General features: G+C 49.9%; 1 protein-coding gene across 1 annotated transcript in view; it reads left to right on the forward strand.

Moving 5' to 3' along the window:
• Positions 1-570: 570 nt before the first annotated feature.
• LOC144806120 (uncharacterized) overlaps positions 571-17,907 on the forward strand; it is a 29,410-nt gene continuing 12,073 nt past the window's right edge. Inside the window, exon 1 of the mRNA XM_078672551.1 lies at positions 571-695. The gene's annotated coding sequence lies outside the window, so the exon portion shown is untranslated. The remainder of the gene's footprint in view (positions 696-17,907) is intronic.

The raw sequence follows: 17,907 nt of genomic DNA on the forward strand, positions 1-17,907 counted from the left end.
GTTGTCAGACTTGTCGTGCCGAGCTATACTAAGTGACAAGGTGATTACTTGGGTTCGATGGTCGCGATCACCTCATGCAGCGATGGTGCAATTTATTTTCGAATAGTGGGAGCATCACCTTATTGCATATTGTTTAGTCTATAGAATAAGGGCAGCCATTTGTTCTTGACCAGTTTGGAGGGTTGTCCATGGGGAAACGACCATTCAAAGTTATATAGCCCAGAATGTTGAACTGTGGTACCGTGTATTCACCAAGTTTACTGTATTTGTTGCTGGTATGTTTTGTTTGTTCCATAATGGGAGGACTTATTGCGTCAAGCTCGTCTGGAGAGTCTTGAACGAGGCTTGTGTTGTAATCACCAGTTGTCAGTCATTCATACTCAATTAATAGGTTACACATGATCCGGAGCAGGGGATCAAACTTGAGCCTCTTCTCCCTGGCGCTTGGTAAAATATCTACGTAGATCAAGAGCATTTGTTTAGTAGAATTGGAGCTTCTGATTCTAATACCGGTAATCCAATCTTTTTCGAATTGTAGCTGCCCGATGTTCACGTTTAACTTGCCAGTGAGGAGGTTGAAGCCTGTCCAGGGAATGCAGACGAGGTGAGGACTGTCCAGAAGGGATGCCCAGGAGGCGAGACCAATACAGAGGGGGTGCAGAGGAAGGGAGTTCTGTCCACGGTGTACAGAGGAGGTGAGGCCTGTCCAGATGGTACAGAGCAGAGGCAAGGCCTGTCCTCTGGTGGGGTGAGGCCTGTCCTGACTCTGCATGATTTACGAATACATGAATACTTCTTAGAAATGTTGCTCATTTTGCCCCTCCTTCAGTCCATATTAAACCAGTGTACGCCCCCCACCCTCTTGATCCCTCCAGATAATGCAGGCTCACCTGTTGAAAGAACTACAGACAGAATAGAACCTTTCCACCTGGTGGACACTGGACACTTCCTGTTAGTCTCTCCATCGAGTGCAGTCCCAGCGGTGCTGCGGCTGCCCAGAAGCAAAGCTCTCAGGTACATTCTCTGCCCTCACCTGTCAGAATGTCAGCAGCGCCCCAATATCTTATCCCACATGACTTCCCTCGAGTGCTCTAATCGGCCCCAAATCAGGGAGATCTCCCTCCAAACAAACTTCTCTCCATCATGTTTCATCTCAAAAGATTTCACCAGGTTCATCTAAAGGATGAGATGTGAGCAGCGCACATTCGAACAGCCTCCTCGTATCCATCAGGACGCACCAAAGCTGCTCCGATTTATGAAAGAGTTGAAGATGCATCTCGTTAAAGAACCCTACATCACTAGTGCATTAACCGTGAACAAACTGCCTCCTCTTGTATCACTTTATGTCATGTTATACGCACTTGTGGAGAACATAGCTGCCCCAACAACAGGGCGTCCCAGCGCTAAATCTGACAGAGCAGACGGCGAGGAAGCTAGTGGTTGGAGAAAAGCCACTACTTGATCATTTTCCTGAAAGCCCAATGGTCTTGCGTGCTACGGGCAGCAAGGAGAATGGAATTCCAAAGGGCTGGTGCCAGTGCTCTGAACGAGCGCCCCCTTGCTCTTGTCCTGTGCACTCGTGGGACATGGGCCAAATGCAGGTGCGCAGAGTGCAAGGCTCGAGCTGGGACATACAGAGAGCACAGCTCGCTCAAAATTTGTGGACCCAGGCCATACAGGATCTTGTGTGTCATACACAGATTCTTAAAGTAGACTCTCTGTTCTTTAGATAGCCAGTGGAGCTGGCAGAGAAGGTCTGAAACACGGCAGTACTTAGGTAGTGCAAAGAGTGTGCAGGCAGCCACGTTCTGGGCCCATTAAAGTCTTTTGGTCACAGCACAATTAACACCAAGTAGCAACCCATTACAGTAGTCTAGTCGTGACAGCACGGTGGATAGGACAATCACCTATCGAGCAGGTTCGTCAAAAAGTCCCAAAATGGGTTTCAGGCCATGTAAGACACCAAAGCAAGTGCCAGCCACTGTCTTAGCGTGCCCCTCAAATGAGAGAGCACATACATAGAAACTCCCAGTTTCTTGACCATGGATTTCGGTTGAGGTGGGGTTCCAAGGCCGCAGGCTACCATTGATTGCCCCATCGATGGTCATCTCAGCCCACCAGGAGCACTTCTGACTTGGTGGACTTCAGTTGAAAGTAGTTAACTACCATCCATTCAGAGATGGCCGCGAGGTCGTCTTGGATTTTCGCCTGACTTTATGCTTGTCTTTGGCCATCTACAGCACTCCATTGCCTTTTTCGTTGGGTTCATGCCATAGTAATACCACAAAGCAAACACAAGGAGATTTGAATTTGAATTTAAAAACATTTATTGAGCGCACTTATACCAAGCGGTTTCATGGCGCTTTAAGGGTTACGACCAGCAGGTAGCAGCAAAAACATTTTAAGTAGAAAAGGCGCTGGAAAAGAGAAAAGTTTTAAGATTTTTTCGGAACTCTAAGTAAGAGGAAGAGGTATGGAGCCCCAAGGGGAGGGAGTTCCAGAACGTTGGTGCCAGGGCCGCAAATTTTGCCCCGCCAGCTTTCTTTTTCTTAAAGCGGGGTACGGTCAGGAGTGCCATGTGGGTTGAACGAAGTTCTCTGCCCGGTAAGTAGGGGCTGATAGCTGAGTTGATAAATTCGGGGGCAGTGCCCATCCTGGCCTGGAAAGTGAGGCAGCCCAGTTTGAATAGGGACCGTTCTCTCACAGGCAGCCAGTGCAGGGCCTTCAGCAATGGGGTGGCACGATGGTATTTGGGCAATCCATAGATCAGGTGGGCAGCCTGGTTCTGCACCAGCTGCAAGCGGTGTATGGCATAGGCCGGTGCGCCATTGTAGATTATGTTTCCATAATCAAGGCGCGAGAGCACCATAGCCATTATGATGACCTTTAGCGCCGGGAGAGAGAAGAAACGGGATATTTTCCTGATTATCCTGAGGGAGAAGAAGCAGGAGGATACTACCGAGCTGACTTGAGAATGTACAGAAAGTTGTGCATTTAGCAGGATCCCAAGGGTCTTGACTTTAGGGACCGGGAGTGGGGGGGTACCAAGTGAGGGGGGCCAAAAAGACGGGGACCATGGACTGCAGCCACCTCCGGTCAAGACTAACTCAGTCTTGTCTGGATTAAGCTTGAGGTGGTTGCAGTTCATCCAGTCCTGAATGAATAACATAACAGTTTGGACGTTCTGAGCGGACGAAGGGGAATGGGAGAGATTGAAGATTAGCTGGAGGTCGTCGGCGTAGTTGAACACAGTGACCTCCAGCTGCTGCAACATAAAAATGAGGGGGTAGATGTATAGATTAAACAAAAGGGGGGAAAGTGATGAGCCCTGGGGGACGCCGCACTCCACCTTGCGGGGAACGGCAGTGAAATCAGCAAGGTGGACCGCTTGAGCCCTATCGCATAGGAAGGATTCAACCCATGATGGACGGAGTGCTGAAACTTTTCAAACACTCACCCCCAGTCACAGATCTGGGTTGAATCCATCATCGTTCTTTAGCTCACTCAGCCACCCCAGTTCAGACATGGCTATATGCAAACCAGTCTGACCCTGTGCCTCATGGGAACAGTCCTTTTTAGAGCAACAGTGGTCCCATGCATTCGGGAATACACAAAGCAATAAATATAGACAGAATCAAATCTATATTTGGAGCGACATGTCCAGCCGGACAGAGGTCTTTCAAGTTTACTCAATACACAATGAATCCATACATAGAGAGTACCTTCCACAATACACCAGTGTGGTACACAAGCCTGTGCCCAACACTAACGGATCAGATACAGAAGGTAGATTTAAGAACATAAAGGGCTTTTCAAGGCAAACAAAAGTTTTCTGTTTCAAATCCAAATGTACAGAAGTGTCAAACAGGGCACCATTACATTACATAGAAATCAAGTTTTGCATAGGTGCCAGACAGGTCGACGCCAGGGACCAGACTGAAAACCGACTAACCCGGCACTACCCTGGCCCCGCCCGATTACACCATTGTAACGCGGCGAACCGCATCCTGATTCTGGGCTGCTGTTGTGAATGCAGGCCAATTCTCCCTGCTGGTCTAGTACCGGTGCACTGTCCTGGTAACTAGAGGCTAAATAACGTTAAGGCAATTACTGTATGTCCTGATGATGGTCCCCATGATTTAATAGGGGGACCGAAACGCCGTCGACCTGTCTGGCACCCTATACAAAACTTGATTTCTAGGTAATGTAATGGTGCCCTGTTTGACACTTCTGTACATTTGGATTTGAAACAGAAAACGTTTGTTTGCCTTGAAAAGCCCTTTATGTTCTTAAATCTACCTTCTGTATCTGATCCGTAAGTGTTGGACACAGGCTTGTGTACCACACTGGTGTATTGTGGAAGGTACTCTCTATGTATGGATTCATTGTGTATTGAGTAAACTTGAAAGACCTCTGTCCGGCTGGACATGTCGCTCCAAATATAGATTTGATTCTGTCTTTATTTATTGCTTTGTGTATTCCCGAATGCATGGGACCACTGTTGCTCTAAAAAGTATGTTCCCCGAGGTCCCTTGCTGACTGAATTGGGGTCCCTTGTTGTTGCTATTATAATCATGGGAACAGTCCAGCCCGAACTGCCAAGCCATGTCTTCACTGGACCGGAAACAAGCATCCTGGGACTGTTTTTGGACTAACAGCCCTCATCAGCCAGGCTAGCTTGAATCCAGTGGCAAAGTGAGCAAGGGACCCACTTCTGGGCATACCCTGCCAACTTAGGGCAAACAAGGCAAACACAAGGAATGATAGACGGAGTGCTGAAACTTTTAAGACACTCACCCCCAGTCACAGATCTGGGTTGAATCCATCATCGTTCTTTAGCTGACTTCGCTACCCCAGTTCAGACATAGTGTTAGACCTGGCATCCTTGACGTGGGTTCCCCTTCCATTTTTGCTGCTGTTGCCTCATGTGTTTTGCTGGTGTTAGCTGCTCAGAGCACTGTGCCACTGCCAATCAGTGCCACAGTGCAAGTGCTCCCTATATAAAGTGTATATGTTGATTGATTTCCATGATTGGCTTATTTGGTTTACTGTTAGACCCCAGTAAAGTGCACCAGGAGTGCCAGGGCTTGTAAATCCAAATGCTGCTAGTGGGCTTGCAGCACTGGTTGTGCCACACACAGAAGCAGCCTTGTAAAATGTGTCTAAGGTCTGCCATTGCAGAACCTGCGTGCAGTCTGGTACTGTCATGCTGACTGGGCAAGTGCCCCTACTTGCCAGTCCCTAAACCTTCCCTTTTCTTCATGTGAGTCACCCCTATGGTAGGCCCAAGGGCAGGATGCATTGTAAGCATAAGGTAGGACAAGCCATGATGTGTGTGGCATGTCCTAATAGTGAAATACAGCCATTTTCGTTTTTCACTATTGCAAGGCTACCTGTTCTCATAGGCCAGAATGGGCTGTTAGAATTGTTACATCCTATGATCCTAACAGACTCAGGGAACATGGTAGAAATTTGAGTTTAGTATGCCTGAACTCAGAATAATAAAATACATCTTTTAGTGAGGTTTATTTTAATGTTCTGTGTTTGCATATACTGCTTTTAGAAGGCTGGTGTTTGCTTGCCTAACCATGTCTGCTCTGATGTGTATCTGCTGTCTGGTTTCTGTGTGTGACAGGGCTGGGGGATTCCAGGAGACAGTCTGGGCTGCCAGGTGGTGAATAGGAAGATTACACCAGGATGGGTGGGAGGAGTGCCCCTTGACTCTGAATAGGGCTGTGCTCTGCCACCACGAAGCTGCCTCCACCTCCTGTGGAGCGTCTGATGTCTCTGCCCTGCACACTGAAAGAAGAAGCCAGAGTCCTGTAAACAAAGTGCTCCAGAACTGGGCTGAACTGGGCAAAGGCCCCCTGGCCTGCAAGAACAAAAGAAATGTGGTATAAATATAGGAGCCCTGCTCCTAAGAAATCAGATCCTGCTTGAACCACGAAGAACCTCTGCCCGACGAGAAGGACCTGGGAAAGCTGAAGGAGGAGTACTGTCCCTAACCTGGGGGATTGGCCTACAGTGGGTGCCTTGCTGTGAAAGGAGAGGACAAGACTAAAGAGACTTGGCAAACTTGTGCTTCAACAATCTCCAAGGGCTTGTGGGTGAGCTTGCCCCCTGATCAGAGTCCCAGGATTATTGGACTCTCCCCTGCCTTCCCTGATGAGCTGCTGGACTTTTGCCCGTTCTTCTGTGCTGCTGGAGCCGTGATACCAAGTGCGCCTCGCTGCCCCCCGTCAGTTGTCCAGCCTGTGCCTGGTCGCCTTGCCCCGGGTGACTCCGCTCTGACCTGAGCCGTGTCCGCACCGTCCCGCTTGGGCCGCCCGCACTCTACCTCCTTCTCCCCTTTGTGCCGCACTGCTCGCTGTGCCGCCCCCCCCCCCACCGCTGGAACCCAGACCGGAGTGCAGTGCAAGGCGAAGTACGGCCCGTACGCACGAAGAGTACTGGCCGCCTCGCACCGCGCTCCTGATTTCTGTGACCGCGCCGCACTAAAGAGCCGGCCCGTACGCCTTGTACTGGCTGCCTCGTGGCGCGCTGCCCGCATCCACACAGCAGCCCGAAAGGAAGGTACGGCTCGAACGCCGCACTGCACTGTGACCTCTTAAGGACCCGGATCGTCCGCCTCATCGCCCCGTGGCCGCCGCTCTACGCCTCGTCCAGATGACGCCGCGACCAGCCGGGATCACCGCCCTGAGAGGCCGACACCGCTCCAAGTCCGCCGTCACGCCTCATTCGAGCCAGACTCCCCATCTCTAAAGGTACTGTACTTCAACGTGCACCCCAGGGTGTGTGCCCCGGACCGGTGAAGTCCGCAACGTGTATGCAGTGCGCAACACGCACAGAACAAAAGAATCACGCATTTGTTCAAGGACGCTTTGCCTGTATAGCATTGTGGCCTAATTTTAAACACAATTGGTTCTTGTGCTAACTCTAATATAAAAGTAACTATTTTTGATACAAAACATAGGGCCAGATGTAGGTAGGGTTTTACCGGTCGGTAACGGCCGAATTCGGCCGTTACCGACCGGTATTTGGCATTTGATATGTAGGGGCAGGTAAACAGGGAAAATCGGTAATTTTACCGATTCGGTAAATATACCGGTCGGTAAATTTACCGACCGGTATATTTACCGAATCGGTAAAATTGATATGTAGGTGGGACTCTTCTGAGTCCCACAAGGCCTACAAAATCGGTATTTTACCATCAAATTGTATTTGATGTTAAAATACCGATTCAGGTGTGCATGCACATGTGTGCATGCACACCTGTGCCATATGACAGGCAGACCTGCCCTTAGGGCAGGTATGCCTGCCATATGGCCCCCGAACCTTTTGTGGGGGTGCTAGAGGGTGTCAAAGTGACACCCCCTGCACCCTTGTCAAAATCGGTATTTACCGAATCGGTAAATACCGACCGGTAATGCCCCATTCATTCCTATGGGCTTCAAAGCCCATAGGAATGAATGGAGCATTACCGGTCGATATTTACCGAATCGGTAAATACCGATTCTTAACGATTCGGTAAATGGAACATCTGGATGTTCCTACATACCCCCACTTCTTATTTACCGATTCTTAATTACCGAATCGGTAAAATTCGGTAATTAAGAATCGGTAAATAAGTTTTACCTACATCTGGCCCATAGTGTGGTATCCCTTTTGTGGTGTTGTCATTGAGTTACTCTGTGTATTTACAAATGCTTAACCCATAATGCTCTGAGATTAGCCTTGTCTGCTCGCGCCACGCAACCTAGAGGGTGAGCAGGGGTTATTTTGTAGAGTAAGTCCCTTGCCCTTACTAGAGGAGAGGGTCCCTGTATGTCCTAAGTACTTACCTGTGCCAATCAGAGACCCCCAAATCTAACACATAACTATCTGTAAATCAGTCTTGACTCTGTGCCTCATGGGAAGAGTCCAGCCCGAACTGCCAAGCCATGTCTTCCCTGGACTGGAAACAAGCATCCTGGGACCGGTTTCGGGTTAACAGCCCTCATCAGCCAGGCTTTTAGTTTGGGCTGGACTGTTCCCATGAGGCAAAGCGTCAAGACTGGTTCAAGACTGATTTGCATATGGCCAGGTCTAAACCGGGGCGGCATGGTGAGCAAAATAATGATGGATTTAACCCAGATCTCTTGACTGGGGGTGAATGTTTTGATTTGTTCTGCGTTCCGCCCTTCAATTGTGTGTCTTTGCTTCCTCGCCCCAAGTGCGCCAGGTATACCCAGACATGGGTTCGGGCTCCCTGTGCCACTGGATTCAAGCTATCCTGGCTAAAGGGGGGGTGAAACCCCGAAACAGGTCCTAGGATGCTTGTTTCCGGATCAGGAAATACCTGTCTTAACAGTTCGGGCTGGACTGTTCCCATGGGGCACAGGGTGAAGACTGATTTGCATATTGTCAGGTCTAAACTGGGTGGCATGGTGAGCAAAAGAATAATGGATTTAACCCAGGTCTCTTGAAAGGCGGTGAATGTTTTGATTTGTTCTGCATTTTGTCGATCAATTATGTGTCTTTGCTTCCTCGCCCTAAGCGTACCGGGTATGCCCAGATGTGGGTCCCGGGCAACTGTGTCTCTGAATTCAAGCCATCCTGGCTGAAGAGGTGTGAAACCCTGAAACCGGTCCTAGGATACTTCTTTCCAGTCCAGGGAGGACCTGGCTTAGCAGTTCAGGCTGGACTGTTCCCATGAGGCACAGGGTCAAGACTGAGTTGCATATGGCCAGGTCTAAACTTGGGGTGGCATGGTGAGCAAAAGAATGATGGATTTAACCCAGATCTCTTGACTGGGGGTGAATGTTTTGATTTGTTCTGCGTTCCGCCCTACAATTGTGTGTCTTTGCTTCCTCGCCCCAAGTGCGCCAGGTATACCCAGACATGGGTTCGGGCTCCCTGTGCCACTGGATTCAAGCTATCCTGGCTAAAGGGGGTGAAACCCCGAAACAGGTCCTAGGATGCTTGTTTTCGGTTCAGGAAATACCTGGCTTAACAGTTCGGGCTGGACTGTTCCCATGGGGCACAGGGTCAAGACTGATTTGCATATTGTCAGGTCTAAACTGGGTGGCATGGTGAACAAAAGAATGATGGATTTAACCCAGGTCTCTTGAATGGGGGTGAATGTTTTAATTTGTTCTGCATTGCGTCCATCAATTGTGTGTCTTTTGATAGTAATACCACATACATACATACATTCATCCATATTGGCATGACCAGTGGGCCCTTGTATAGCTTCCCTGTTCGCTCATATACTTGCCCCACCCTGTGCTGGGAAGCCATGCTGGCCTCCATTCACTATTGCCAGCCATGGAATGGGTGACCATCCATCGTTCAAGGCATCGCTTCACCCCTTGCCTTTCCAGGGCAGAGGTCACTAATTGCAAGTCATCATCCAATCTGCGTCTTTTTCACGTGATCATGAGCTGCCTGGTTCCCATCACAACGGAGGGCCTTCAGGTCCTGCCATCTCGAATGTTCCTCATTTGACTCCAACATCGCCCACCAGCCATTTGGCTCACACGTTGTTCCTTCAGGTGGGTCGCCTCGCTTCCACTCCTGGTTCACCTTAAGAGCAGGGATTGGATGCATTGATGCCTTGTTGCTGCCATTTCTCAGCATTCGGTCGGACACTGCATCGGCCTAAAGTTGCTCAGAGAGCATGGTTTCTGTAAATCTGAGTGTGGTTGACGGATTTATGAAGGGTGGGCAGAAATATGTACAAAGACTTAAACATGCTGTTTGTCAACCAGATTTCAAGGGCTCTAAATAGAAAAATTGGGTTATGAAGAAGTGGGCTTAGCTGTTTGGACCTGCTCTCTGAGACTGTGAGTGCGCTGTATGTTGACTCAGACCTTGTTCAGCCTGTAGGTGGGCTGTATGTTGACTCAGACCTTGTTCCGCCTGTCGGTGTGCTGTATGTTGACTCAGACCTTGTTCAGCCTAAGGGTGTGCTGTAAGTTGACTCAGACCCTGTTCAGCCTATGGGTGTGCTGTATGTTGACTCAGACCTTGTTCAGCCTGTGGGTGCGCTGTAAGTTGACTCAGACCTTGTTCAGCCTGTGAGTGTGCTGCATGTTGACTCAGACCTTGTTCAGCCTGTGGGTGCGCTGTAAGTTGACTCAGACCTTGTTCAGCCTGTGAGTGTGCTGCATGTTGACTCAGACCTTATTCCGCCTGTCGGTGTGCTGTATGTTGACTCATTTACAACAAGGGGTGGTGATGGACAGAGTCTCTGAATTAAGCAGAGTACTCTCACCCAGTCAAGAGATCAGGGCTAGATCCAACACCGTTTTTTAGCTCAATGCACCATCCCAGTTTCAGAACCTGGCTGTATGCAAATTAGTCTGTCCCTGGCCCAGTGCATCATGGGAACAGGGCAGACCAGACTACAAAAGCCAATTCTTACACTGGGAAGGAAACAAGCTTCCGGGGACCGGTTTCTGGCATTTCAGCCGTCTTCGGCCCGGCTTGCTTGAATCCTGATGGTGCAATGAGCAAGGGACTCACATCTGAGTATACCCTTCCACGCTTAGGGTGGACAAAATTATTTACAACAAGGGGTGGTGATGGACAGAGTCTCTGAATTAAGCAGAGTACTCTCACCCAGTCAAGAGATCAGGGCTAGATCCAACACCGTTTTTTAGCTCAATGCACCATCCCAGTTTCAGAACCTGGCTGTATGCAAATTAGTCTGTCCCTGGCCCAGTGCATCATGGGAACAGGGCAGACCAGACTACAAAAGCCAATTCTTACACTGGGAAGGAAACAAGCTTCCGGGGACCGGTTTCTGGCATTTCAGCCGTCTTCGGCCCGGCTTGCTTGAATCCTGATGGTGCAATGAGCAAGGGACTCACATCTGAGTATACCCTTCCACGCTTAGGGTGGACAAAATTATTTACAACAAGGGGTGGTGATGGACAGAGTCTCTGAATTAAGCAGAGTACTCTCACCCAGTCAAGAGATCAGGGCTAGATCCAACACCGTTTTTTAGCTCAATGCACCATCCCAGTTTCAGAACCTGGCTGTATGCAAATTAGTCTGTCCCTGGCCCAGTGCATCATGGGAACAGGGCAGACCAGACTACAAAAGCCAATTCTTACACTGGGAAGGAAACAAGCTTCCGGGGACCGGTTTCTGGCATTTCAGCCGTCTTCGGCCCGGCTTGCTTGAATCCTGATGGTGCAATGAGCAAGGGACTCACATCTGAGTATACCCTTCCACGCTTAGGCCTGTCGGTGTGCTGTTTGTTTACTTAGACCTTGTTCAGCCTGTGGGTGCGCTGTATGTTGACTCAAACATTGTTCAGCCTGTGGGTGTGCTGTAAGTTGACTCAAACCTTGTTCAGCCTGTGGGTGCGCTGTATGTTGTCTCAGACCTTGTTCAGCCTGTGGGTGCGCTGTATGTTGACTCAGACCTTGTTCAGCCTGTGGGTGCGCTGTATGTTGTCTCAGACCTTGTTCAGCCTGTGGGTGTGCTGTAAGTTGACTCAGACCTTGTTCAGCCTATGGGTGTGCTGTATGTTGACTCAGACCTTGTTCAGCCTAAGGGTGTGCTGTATGTTGTCTCAGACCTTGTTCAGCCTGTGGGTGCGCTGTATGTTGACTCAGACCTTGTTCAGCCTGTGGGTGTGCTGTATGTTGACTCAGACCTTGTTCAGCCTAAGGGTGTGCTGTATGTTGACTCAGGCCTTGTTCAGCCTAAGGGTGTGCTGTATGTTGACTCGGACATTGTTCAGCCTAAGGGTGTGCTGTATGTTGACTCAGACCTTGTTCAGCCTGTGGGTGCGCTGTATGTTCACTCAGACCTTGTTCAGCCTGTTGGTGTGCTGTAAGTTGACTCAGACCTTGTTCAGCCTGTGAGTGTGCTGTATGTTGTCTCAGACCTTGTTTAGCCTGTGGGTGCGCTGTATGTTGACTCAGACCTTGTTCAGCCTGTGAGTGTGCTGTATGTTGTCTCAGACCTTGTTCAGCCTATGGGTGTGCTGTATGTTGACTCAGACCTTGTTCAGCCTGTGGGTGTGCTGTATGTTGACTCAGACTTTGTTCAGCCTAAGGGTGTGCTGTATGTTGACTCGGACATTGTTCAGCCTGTCAGTGTGCTGTAAGGTGACTCAGACCTTGGTCAGCCTGTGGGTGTGCTGTAAGTTGACTCAGACCTTGTTCTGCCTAAGGGTGTGCTGTAAGTTGACTCAGACCTTGTTCAGCCTGTGTGTGTGCTGTATGTATTCTCAGACCTTGTTCAGCCTGTGGGTGTGCTGTATGTTGACTCAGACCTTGTTCAGCCTAAGGGTGTGCTGTATGTTGACTCAGACCTTGTTCAGCCTGTGGGTGTGCTGTATGTTGACTCAGACCTTGTTCAGCCTGTGGTCACGCTGTATGTTCACTCAGACCTTGTTCAGCCTGTTGGTGTGCTGTAAGTTGACTCAGACCTTGTTTAGCCTGTGGGTGCGCTGTATGTTGACTCAGACCTTGTTCAGCCTGTGAGTGTCAGGTCCGCTCCACAGGATCCGAGTGATGAATATAAAGCCCACCTCCAAACGTCACAAACACTCTGACTTTGAGTTAACAGAGGATTTGAGCCATTAGGTGAGGGGAAAAGTAAAATAACAAACAGGGAAGGGAAGGAAGGGGACAGCTGGGAAGGGAGGTACCTGTAACGACAGAACACATAAAGGTAAGGCCACCTGTCGTACAACACCGTAACATCTAAGGTATAGATAGGTAGTCTGAATACCTGTGAGGAAAAAGGCAAGTCTTTCCCACTGGTTGTTTTTGGCTGTTCTCTTTGTAGACATATATGAACATGAAACCTATAAGGAACACACATAGATTAGACACATTGCATTTCCCATACACTAACACGCTTGTCACCCAAACAGAACCCTCCTCTATACCTTGAACACAGCCTATGCCTGTAGAATACGGGATTCCGTGGAAGTTTCGCCACCATAAAAGAAAACCAACGAAATGATATTGCACTAGGTAGCTGTGTACACGTCTCAGTCCAGGACACGGTAGTGCGTGGGAAGCAATAACCACTGCACTCCGCTCCCTCGAGAAAAGCACCCTCTGAACACCAGGCAGTCCCCAGATACCAAGGAAAAGAGAGCAAAGTAAATAAGCAAGGGGCTTGGGAAGAAAGCGGAAATGTTCCAGTATGACACCACACACAATCCCAAGAGGACTGATCCTATGGCAACGCGCAGTTGCGACCACTACAGCGCTCCTTAAGTACTGAGCATACTGATTGTTCCATAAACCATAAGTAAACACACAAGCGCTTGCACTGGTTGCCTGAAGCTGTGACCACCTCAGTGCACCGCCTCCTTCAGGAGTATCACCCAGGTCGAAAGCAAACACAAGAAAGAAGACACGGCAACGTGTGGCTTCCTACCACTCCGCTCCGCTCCTCGGAATAGTCCCAAAGCAAAAAGGTAACAAACGCAGCAGTTACTTCACTGCGCGCTCCTAGCAACAAACGGCAACGCGTGGAATCCCCACAGCGCTCCGCTTAATGACGGAGAAGACACCGGCGAGGGGCCGTTCCTACCTGACCAGCTGAACCACAGCAATCGTCCAGGACGAGCCCCTCCGCCAGCAGCAAGACGCGACTCCTTCCTCCAAAAACCGGATACCAGGAAACGGAATAACACGCAACAGGATGCGTGTCGCCCTGACTGATGTAGCCTCAGCTAGGGCATCTGGGTAATGTAGTTCTTACCCCGTATTGAGTCTGAAAGGCATCCGTCTCGCGGTGCGCTACACTGCAGGCGCCCCGACGAGACCTGACAGTATGCCCTCCCCTCTAGCGCCTCCTAGGACCAGGGCGCAGAGGGAACCTCCTGTGGAAGGAACGGATAGCCGCTGGAGCATGGATGTTGGACTCAGGCTCCCAGGAATCGTCCTCTGCTGAATACCCCTTCCACGACACCAGGTACCAAAGCACCCCTCTCCTGTACTTGGAGTCTTTGATGCTCCGCACGACATACTCGAAACCCCCATCACACAAAACTGGAGGAGGCGCCCTGCGCCTATCCGAGAACGCTGGCTTCAGCAGATTGCAGTGGAATACTGGGTGGATACGAAGCGACCCCGGCAGTTTCAGTCTGTACGCCACCGAGCTGAGTTTTTTTACCACCACATACGGCCCAATGTACTTAGGGTGAAAAATGCTGCGGAGTTTGAACCTGATGTTCCTGGTCGACAGCCACACCCTGTCACCCACTGCGTACGTTGGGCCTTGTCTTCGGTGTTGATCTTCGTATTTTTTGTATTCCTTCTTTGCCTTAATCAGATGGGATCTGATCTTCTTGTGCATTGTCTGGATCTTCTGCATCTGACTCAAAACCGAAGGTTGATCCGCTATACCACTAGGAAGGGTAAGCGGAAGGACCTTGGCATCGTACCCATACGTTGCACAGAACGGAGACACCCCCAAAGAACAATGCCAGGCGTTATTATAGGCTACCTCAGCCATCCATAATAACGAGACCCATGAGTCATGTGCGTCAGCAGCATAACACCGGAGATATTTTTTAAGGGTTTGGTTCAATCTCTCCGTTTGACCATCTGTTTGCGGATGGAAGCTGGTGGACAGAGAGGAACGAATACCCAGGGCCTGACACCAAAACCTCCAAAACCTGGCGATAAACTGCGGACCTCGGTCTGATACAATGACTTCGGGTATCCCATGTAGCCTGATGATGTTCGTCATCAGTAGCTGGGCTGTCTGTCCCGCTGTAGGCAAATTTACACAAGGGATGAAATGTCCTAGTTTGGAGAGGCTGTCTACCACCACTAGGATGGCGGTCATACCCTGATCCGGAGGTAGACCTGTTACAAAGTCTATGCTGATGTGTTGCCATGGTCTGTTGGGGGTAGGAAGCGGACACAACAACCCTTTCTTTTTTCCAGTCTCTGTTTTTGCCATAGCACAGACACTGCACGCTCTTATCCAATCAACGACGTCTTTTTTGATCGTGTCCCACCAAAAGTACCTTTGTAACAACTGGACTGTCTTACACACCCCTTGGTGTCCCACCAAGTGGGAATCGTGGCACCATCCAAAGACAGTCTTTTTGAGCGCTTCACTTGGGAGGAACAGCTTAGCATTTTGGAAAGGGAGGCCTTTCTTAAGGGTACGTCCGCTCCCCTGTGTAGCCCACACGACCCATTCCCCTGGGGTCTTTGCTTTCCCAACTCGATCCAAGAACGTATCAGCCTGGACAACACACAACACCTTTCCGGGGTCTACGATGGGTTCCAACCTTGCAGTCTCTGTTGACACCCCCCTTTGTTGTTGTCGTGATAGGGTATCGGCTTTTCTGTTGTCAGCCCCAGGACGAAAAGTGATCACAAAATCGTATTCCGAAAAATAGAGCATCCACCTCATCTGTCTCTGTGTGAGGTTGCGAGCAGTCTTCATATACTGCAGATTTCGGTGGTCGGAATACACAGTAACAGGAAACGCAGCCCCCCACAGGTGCTGACGCCATTCCTGAAACGCCTTTTTGATGGCTAGCAGTTCTTTCTCAGCAATAGTGTAGTTCCTTTCTGCCATGCTGAGCTTTTTTGAAAGATATGCCACTGGATGTAACTGGCCCGTGAGGTGATTCCTTTGAGACAATATGGCCCCTACTGCGTCATCCGAAGCGTCGGCTTCAACGATGAAAGGATGTTCAGGTTTGGGGTGGGCCAAGATTGGAGCAGAAGTAAACGCGTCTTTCAGGGTCTGAAAGGCTCTGTCGGTGTCCTCTGTCCATTGAAAAGGAACCCCTTTTCGTAACAATCTTGACAGCGGAGCAGCCACCTGAGAGAACTGTGCTATGAATCGGCGGTAGTAATTAGAGAACCCTAAGAAGCTCTGTACCTCCTTTATGCTCGTTGGAATCGGCCAATCCTGCACTGCCTTTACTTTCCTGTCTGACATCTGTAAACCAGCATGACTCAACACCACTCCCAAGAACTCCACTTCAAGCACACTGAACTCGCACTTAGACAGTTTGCAGTATAACTTGTTCTCACCCAGTCTCTGCAAAACTTGGGACACATGGGCGTGATGTTGTATGGTGTTGTCCGAATAGATGAGGATATCGTCTATGTACACAACAGCACAGACATCCACGAATTCCTTCAAAACGTCGTTTAGGAAATACTGGAATGCCGCCGGGGCGTTGCACAGCCCAAACGGCATTACAGTATACTCATATAGTCCATAACGGGTTTTGAATGCGGTCTTCCACTCGTCGCCTTCTCTTACCCGGACCAGGTGATAGGCCCCCCTCAAATCAAGCCGCGTATATATTCGAGCATCCTTCACCTGATCCAGAAGTACGGTAATGAGGGGTAAGGGGTATCTATTCCTGACGGTGTTCTTGTTTAATACCCTATAATCGACACACGCTCTTAACTCGCCATTCGCTTTTTTAATGAAAAACATGGGGGAGGCCGCCGGTGATCTGGAGGGACGGATAAACCCGATATCCACATAGTGGTCGAGATACGCCTTCAAGTGAGCGGTCTCAGGAACCGAGAGGGCATACACACGACAAGAAGGCAAAGTGGCCCCATCCACTAAATCTATCCGGCAATCATAAGGCCGATGGGGAGGTAGTTGTTCTGCCATGCCTTCGCTGAACACCTCCGCATAAGCCTCATACTGCGAAGGCAAAACCACCAGTTTCTCCGCAGCAGTGGCAACCACCAAAGGCAGATAGGATACTGCTGCGGACGTCAAACATACGGGAACCAGATGCTCCCTGCATTCCTCGGATGCAAACCGGACCTCCTTGGACCTCCAATTGATAGTGGGATTGTGCAAGCTTAACCAGGGCATACCTAAAATGACCTCATATTGGGGCGCCTCGATGATATTCAATGTTACCTCTTCCCTGTGAGCACCACCCGGGATATCGACTGACAACACCAAAGAGTCGGTTTGTTCGGTGATCTTTCCTGACTTCAGCGGCTTTCCGTCCACTGCCAATACGTCCTCTGGGACGTCTCTCGGCACCCTCTCCAAGGCCAGTGCGGTTACCAATCCACTATCTATGAAGTTCCCCGTAGCTCCGGAATCTATCATGACCCTCACTTGGTGACTCTGACACTGGCTCTCTAAGCACATGGGCAAGAGTATATGCGTTTCGGTTCCCAACAGGGACATGACCGTTAACGAAGGGATCTGATGATGGGGAGTACTGACATCTAGGGATGAGTCCGCCCTACCTCCCTTGTCCCCTGCCCCCAACGCCGTGACTGCCAACCGTTTGCTGCGGTTCCACACGCCACCGGTTTTGGGTTTGGTAGGGCAGTCCCTAACATAGTGGCCTTTTTTACCACAATAGAGGCAGAGGCCCAAGGCCCGCCTGTGTTCCTTTTCTTCTTTGGATAACGGGGCCTTGACTGCCCCTATCTCCATGGGTTCTGTACCAGATTCTGGAGCCGTAATTGCTCTCCGGGGGCTAACCTCAGACCCAAGAAACCCCCTATCCCATCTTCTCCGATCGCTCCCTCTATCGCTCATTCTGCTGTCCAGACGTAGGGTCAAATTTATCATGTCTGTGCAGGTGGTGGGCTGGGGATCTATTTGGGCAATAACATCCTTGAGGCCATCCCTCAACCCCTGGTAGAATAGAGACATTCTCTTCTCTTCTGGCCAAGCGGTTTCTGCTATCAGCCGGTTGAAGTCTGTCATATACGATATCAGATCTCTCTTACCCTGTCTCAATGTTAGCAACTCTCGATCTGCGCTGAAGGTTGTAGCCCGGCGATCGAACACTCGCTCGAATTCGGCCCTAAAGGCCGACCAATTGTTCAACATAGGGTCATCGTTACGCACCAATGGTACAGCCCAATTAGCCGCATCCCCAATCAAATATGAAATGGCAAAAGCCACTCTGGAGTGGTTGGT

The sequence above is a fragment of the Lissotriton helveticus genome (genome assembly GCF_964261635.1).
Source record: "Lissotriton helveticus chromosome 1_1 unlocalized genomic scaffold, aLisHel1.1 SUPER_1_unloc_47, whole genome shotgun sequence".
Classification (NCBI taxonomy): Eukaryota; Metazoa; Chordata; class Amphibia; order Caudata; family Salamandridae; genus Lissotriton; species Lissotriton helveticus.